Source organism: Bactrocera tryoni, unplaced genomic scaffold (assembly GCF_016617805.1).
Source record: "Bactrocera tryoni isolate S06 unplaced genomic scaffold, CSIRO_BtryS06_freeze2 scaffold_11, whole genome shotgun sequence".
Taxonomy (NCBI): domain Eukaryota; kingdom Metazoa; phylum Arthropoda; class Insecta; order Diptera; family Tephritidae; genus Bactrocera; species Bactrocera tryoni.
In genome coordinates, this window is record NW_024395824.1 from 23,641,381 (window position 1) to 23,648,531 (window position 7,151).

Genomic DNA, 7,151 nt, shown 5'->3' on the forward strand with positions numbered 1-7,151 from the left:
GCACGGCCGGACATACAGACCAATAAAACCGTAAAAATTAGAAGGTATGTTTAGTCACGTTGTTACAATTATATTTAACAAATCAGTGTATACATTTTGCTAATAAGTTCCGCCTGTCACACTTTTTTAATGTCGTAGCACAATGCCAAGTAAATTTTCAGAGCAGAATTAGATCTGCTTATGAATAGCTACATGTATTGAGGATATATCTTTCGCAGAACCTTTCTCTCGAAAATTCGTAACGACTCATCAGATGTTGTCATCGTCCATGCCTATACACCATATAGCAGAACGAGAATAATGAGTGACTTAGAGAGTTTTGTTTTTGGAGGACTTTACTTCTCAATTGCCTACTTAATCCGAAGTAGCACCTGATGACAAAATATTCTGCATTGGATTCCGACGCTGACATTATTGGTGTTGATGCTGGTTCCATGTTATACGAAATTATTTACAACTTCGAAATTATGACTGTCAACAGTGGCGTGGGAGCCCAGCCTCGAGTGCGGTGACTGTTTGTTTGATGACAGGAGATATTTCGTCTTGCCCTCGTTCACTACCAGACCCATTTGCTTCGCTGACTTATCTATTCCGGAAATATCGGAACTAACGGCGATCATACTTTCTCTTTTTAGTTTTGCAGCTCGAATTATATTCTCCAGTATCAGATTGAAGAAGTCACACGAAAGGGAGTCGCCTTGTCAGCTTTAAAATCGACGAAGAGGTGGTGTGTGTCGATTATCCTTTCACAGGTATTTTCCAAGATTTGGCGTATAATGAATATATTGTCAGTTGTTGATTTGCCTGGTCTAAAGCCACACTGATAAGATCCAATCACTTTGTTGCCGGTGGGATTTAATCTTTCACACAATACGCTCGATGGCACCGTGGTTGCGATATTGAGGAGACTTATCCCCTGGAAGTTGGCGCAGTTTGTGGATTGGGCAGACGACACTTAAACCGTGCAATCGTTGGGCATGCTTTCGTCCGACCATATTTTACAAGGAGCTGATGCATGCTCTTTATCAGTTCTTCGTCGCCGTACTTAAATAACTCGGCCGGTAATCCATCGGCCAAATCCGCTTTGTTGTTCTTCAGACGGGTAATTGCTATTCGAACTTCTTCATGGTCGGGCAATGGAACGTCTGCTCCATCGTCATTGATTGTCGAATGGGGTTCGCCTTCTCCTGACGTTTTGCTTTCACTGCCATTCAGCAGGCTGGAGAATTGTTCACTCCATAATTTAAGTGTGCTCTGGGCATCGGTTACTAGATCACCTCTGGGGGTTCTACAAAAGTATGCTCCGGTCTTGAAATCTTCTGTAATCCGCCACAATTTTTTTGTAGAATTTTGTAGCATTACCCCTGTCGGCCAGCTTACCAAGCTCTTCATACTTACGCATTTCGGTCCCAATCTTTTTCTGTCTGCAAATGCGTCTCGCTTCCCTCTTTAACTTTCGGTATCGATCCCATCCCGTACGTGTTGTGATCGATTGTAACGTTCCGGAGGTAGACGGTATCTTTTTCTCCGCTGCAACACGGCACTCCTAATCGTACTAGCTGTTTTTGCATTTTCCGAAAACCAATAGTTTCAGTTGTAAAGAGTTTGAAATGCCGTCCCACTGTTCCTTTATACCGAAGTTTTTGTCGACTGCTCTCAGAGTGCAGGAGTGCAAGTCGAGTAGAAATTCGTTCGGCTATCTGTTGTGACTAGCGCTTCTCGACGTCGAACCTTACTTGTGTTTGTTGATCTGCGTTTTTTGCTGCACAGAGGCGGGTGGGATTCTTAGCTTCAAAAAGGTCCGAGTCGATGTTAAGATCTCAAAGCGTACGCACATCTAAAACACTGGAGACGTGTCTTCCGTCTATCACAACATTGTTGATCTGGTTGGTGGATTTTCGATCCGGAGGCAGCCAGGTAGCTTGATGTATTTCTTGTGCTGGAATCTAGTACCACAGATACCATATTTCGGGCCCCGGCGAAGCCGATCAGCCTTAACCCATTTGGAGATGTTTCGTCGTGGAAGCTGAATTTACCGACCGTAGTGCCAAAGATACCTTCTTTGCCCACCCTGGCGTTAAAGTCGCCAAGCACGATTTTGACATCGTGGCGGGGGCAGCTCTCATAAGTGCGCTCCAAGCGCTCATAGAAGGCATCTTAGGTCACATCGTCCTTTTCTTCCGTCGAGACGTGGGCGCAAATCAGCGATATGTTGAAGAACTTCGCTTTGATGCGGAACGTGGCTAGACGTTCATCCACCAAGGTGAATGACAGTACTCGGCGACGGAGTCTCTCTCCCATCACGAATCCCACAGCAAACTTGCGCTCCTTTATATGGTCACTGTAGTAAATTCCACAAGGACCTACTCGCCTCAATCCTTGTCCCGTCCATCGCATTTCTTGGACGGCGGTGATGTGAGCTTTTATATTCACGGGGACATCAATTTTTCGAAATGAGTAGGCAATTGAGAAGTAAAGTCCTCTCTCGACAAACAAAAGTTGATTCTACAAGTCTTTTATTATTCTCGTTCTGCTATATGGTGCAGTGACGTGGACGATGCCAAGATCTGATAAGTCGTCGTTACGATTATTCGAGAGAAAGGTTCTGCGAAAGATTTATGGTTCTTTGCGCATTGACCACGTCGAATATTGCCTTCGGTGGAACTATGATCTGTATGAGATATACGACGACATTGACATAGTTCAGAGAATACAAAAACAGCGGCTACGCTGGCTAAGTGATGTCGTTCAAATGGACGAAAACACTCCAGCTCTGAAAGTTTTCGACGCAGTACCCACCGGGGTAAGCAGAGGAAGGAGAAGATCTCCATTTCGTTGGATAGACCAGGTGGAGAAGGACATGGCTTCGCTTGGAATCTCCAATTGACACTTATCAAAATGGAGAAACGACTGTCGCGCTCTTGTTAACTCGGTTACAATCCCGTAAGCGGTGCCTGTGCCAGTAAAGAAGATAAAGTTTGAAGACTTTTTATTTTCTAAGAACTATTACACCTAAATAAACTAAAGCCATGGAAATTTCTCCTCATCTGTCGTACAAACATTAAAATATTGATCCTTTATTAGTTTCCTGATTTGAGGACCGTTAAGAATACCAGCTTTAGTTTTTGCTCTACTCAATGTAAATGTCTCATAGATGTATTCAAAACATTCTGTTCCTTTTTTGTGATTTTACAAACTTTTTAATTAGACGTAACCTTATATGAAGAGGTTGTCATATAGTATAATGTAGTAGTAATTCATGTAGTATGTACTAAATTCACTCTCAAAAGTCAAAGTCGTTAAGATAATAGTTATCATCCTTTCTTTGATAGACCAAGATCTCTTATCAACTCGTCTAGGTCATATTGGTTGAATGGTCCGAAAAAAGCTTGCGGTATCAAATTTGAAGTAGGTTACGTTTCAGCCACAAGCCCTTAACTTATATTCAAGACTTGCCTATAATGGCCTGGTAATAACAACACAAAAATAAGAATCATCATGAGGATTAGTAAGTTTACGCTAAACTATAGGACTAATAAACTTTAAAGTGGATAGTTGATTTTCCCATAAACTCAATAATGTTACGCAAATACCACATACAAAATTCAAGTACAGCTCAATTTGGCAATTTCTATAGAATCAGAGGCATGTAAACGGCACCCTCTGCATGTAATACCACAAACAGCACCAACAACAATTCGGATAATAAGATGAAAAGAGTTCGATACTGACGTTTTTGAAATAGTCTGGAGTGCAGCAAAAGCACCAGTCGAAGACGCGATCCAGTTGGTATCTGCAATGTGGAAAAAACTGGTCACAGCACGTGACGTAAATATGGGTAAGACAACACACCATAAGAAATCACAGTATTTATCTCTACTTCCAATACCAATAAAGCTACCTCTAGAACCGCCGATTTTAGGTAGCAAAAGAATGATATTCAATCCTAGTAATATGTGCTGTACGAACGATATCAACCCATGCTGCTGTAGTACTACCCAGCATACCGCCTACTGACATCCAGGGGGACAAATTCAGGCGACTTTACCGGCTCTCCGAGCCGTCTACAGGAGGAAAAAAAGGAGGAGAGAACTAAGAGTCTTACAATGTGGCAACTTCGGTGTCAAACCTTAACCAAACTACGATGGACCTAGAGACTAATACCAGGCATTAATTCATCACAGACGACATGGGGACCTGAATTTCCACCTAACCCAAATACTGAGTATTTTAAATGAAGGGAAACGCTAAAATCAGAACTCGGCGGTAGTTCAATATTATACATTATTAGTGTAGCAATAATAATAATAATATCATAACATAAGTATATACATACGGCATTATGTCAATTAATATTAATAACCTATGTATATTCAACATATTTAAAAATGCATCTCTGTATTATCTTTAAGAAGAAGCCATTACGGTTACGAAAAACGAATAAAGCATCATTCTGATTTATAAAGCCGAACTGATCACTATAATATTTTTTGAAGTGGGAAGGGCCTACAGTCAATAATTGAAAATACAGGGCACTAGGGCAACGATGGCGGCAAGAATTCGTGCAGTTCCGCAGAACGAGTTAGTGGAGTGTCCGGGCGTGTAGAAAGTTGAGGTTAGTGAAGAAAATAATCAAAGTGAAGCCGAGACTGTTACAGAAATCTTATAGACAAAAAAATAAGCTGCTCTTGCAAGAAAACGAGTTCCTGAGAAACAAATTGTCACAATTACTGCTTTAAGATGCTCTACCAATTGGTGGCGTTATGTGTGAATATGATGTTACCATCTTTGCTGAACACAATAACAGTGACAATAACAACAAAACTGTTGATAAACCCAATTGCAGTGTAGGGCTAATACCTTTTGAGGTAATGAAGAACATCTTACCAGAATATGATCACAATGCTAATTTAGACGTGTGGGTTCAGCAGCTTAAGGGCATTGGAGATGTGTACAATTTGAATGAAAGTGCTATTCGTGCATTAATGATAAGTCGAATCAAAGGCAGAGCAAAAATGTGGCTTCATTCAAAACCAACGTTTTTGGTTGAAAGCGTAGACTCACTTATTAATGAAATGAAATGCGTATTTGCACCGCAACAAAACATAATTATATTGCGAAAAAAGTTTGACGCTTGTAAGTGGCAAACTGACGAAGAATTTTTAAAATATTACAACGACAAAATAACTTTAAATAGTGGACTAAAAATTGAAGAACCCGAACTAATCGACCACATCAACGAAGGTCTTCCTGACGAGCAGTTATGGGTACAGGCGTATATGGAATGTGACAATAGCAAGGCCCAACTTCTACAAGCTTTTAGTCGGGTGGAACTCAAACGGAGCACACAACAAAAAGAAGTTCCCTGTTACAACTGCAACTCCTTAGGTCACATGTCTAGCGTTTGTAGAAAACCCAAAAGAGACGCGGGTACATGTTATGGTCGTGGAAGCAAAAGGAGCAAGAGAAAAAGCAGTACACGTCGTCGACGCCATATATACATGTAAGATTTTTAAAATTTATCTGTACACTCGTATACCAATAGTGATTTATGTTTAGAATACCTATTAGACGCAGAGGGCCCAATCAGTTTTATTAAAAGGTTTTGTTTACCGAATGAAATAATTTTTTGAAATAAATTTACAAGTAACATATCTTGGAATCAATAAAAGCGAATTAAATATTTTCGAGTAAAATTTGGTGTACATTAATTTTCAATACAGAAATATTGATATTCACTTGTTCGTGGTTGCCTATGAGTCGATGGGATATGATGTTATTTTAGACAAAGATTTTTTCAAATTAAGTCAATTAATTTTAAGTTCCAAAAGATGTAATAAACGGTACACAAAGTAATAATTTATGTAAATCAAAATATTACGATAAGAAAGTTGGGGAATTGGATACCGAAAAGCAAAATGATGAAACACAAATTGATAAAAGCGAATAGTTGTAAAGAAAATTCAAAAGAATTAAGAGAAAATGTATGCAAAACGATAACGAAGACATAATTAATTGATGAACCAAAAATGATAAAACACAAATGAATAGTTGTAAACAAAATTCAAAAGATTTAAGGGAAAATGTATGTATAAAACGATAAAGGAGACAAAATTAATTGATGAAACACAAAATGATAGAACAGAATTAAATAACTGTAACGAGCTAAAAGCTCTTCTTCTTCTTCTTCTTAATTGGCGTAGACACCGCTTACGCGATTATAGCCGAGTTAACAACAGCGCGCCAGTCGTTTCTTCTTTTCGCTACGTGGCGCCAATTGGATATTCCAAGCGAAGCCAGGTCCTTCTCCACTTGGTCCTTCCAACGGAGTGGAGGTCTTCCTCTTCCTCTGCTTCCCCGGCGGAATTACTGCGTCGAATACTTTCAGAGCTGGAGCGTTTTCATCCATCCGGACAACATGACCACAGCCAGCGTAGCCGCTGTCTTTTAATTCGCTGAACTATGTCAATGTCGTCGTATATCTCGTACAGCTCATCGTTCCATCGAATGCGATATTCGCCGTGGCCAATACACAAAGGACCATAAATCTTTCGCAGAACTTTTCTCTCGAAAACTCGCAACGTCGACTCATCAGTTGCTGTCATCGTCCAGGCCTCTGCACCATATAGCAGGACGGGAATTATGAGCGACTTATAGAGTTTGGCTTTTGTTCGTCGAGAGAGGACTTTACTTTTCAATTGCCTACTCAGTCCGAAGTAGCACCTGTTGGCAAGAGCAATCCTGCGTTGGATTTCCAGGCTGACATTGTTCGTGGTGTTAATACTGGTTCCTAAGTAGACGAAATTATCTACAACTTCAAAGTTGTGACTGTCAACAGTGACGTGAGAGCCAAGTCGCGAATGCGACGACTGTTTGTTTGATGACAGGAGATATTTCGTTTTGCCCTCGTTCACTGCCAGACTCCATTTTCTGTGCTTCCTTGTCCAGCCTGGAGAAAGCAGAACTAACGGCGCGGGTGTTGAGGCCGATGATATCAATATCGCGTCGTACATACGCCAGCAGCTGTACACTCTTATAGAAGATGGTACCTTCTCTGTTTAGTTCTGCAGCTCGAACTATTTTCTCCAGAAGCAGGTTGAAGAAGTCACACGATAGGGAGTCGCCTTGTCTGAAACCTCGTTTGGTATCGC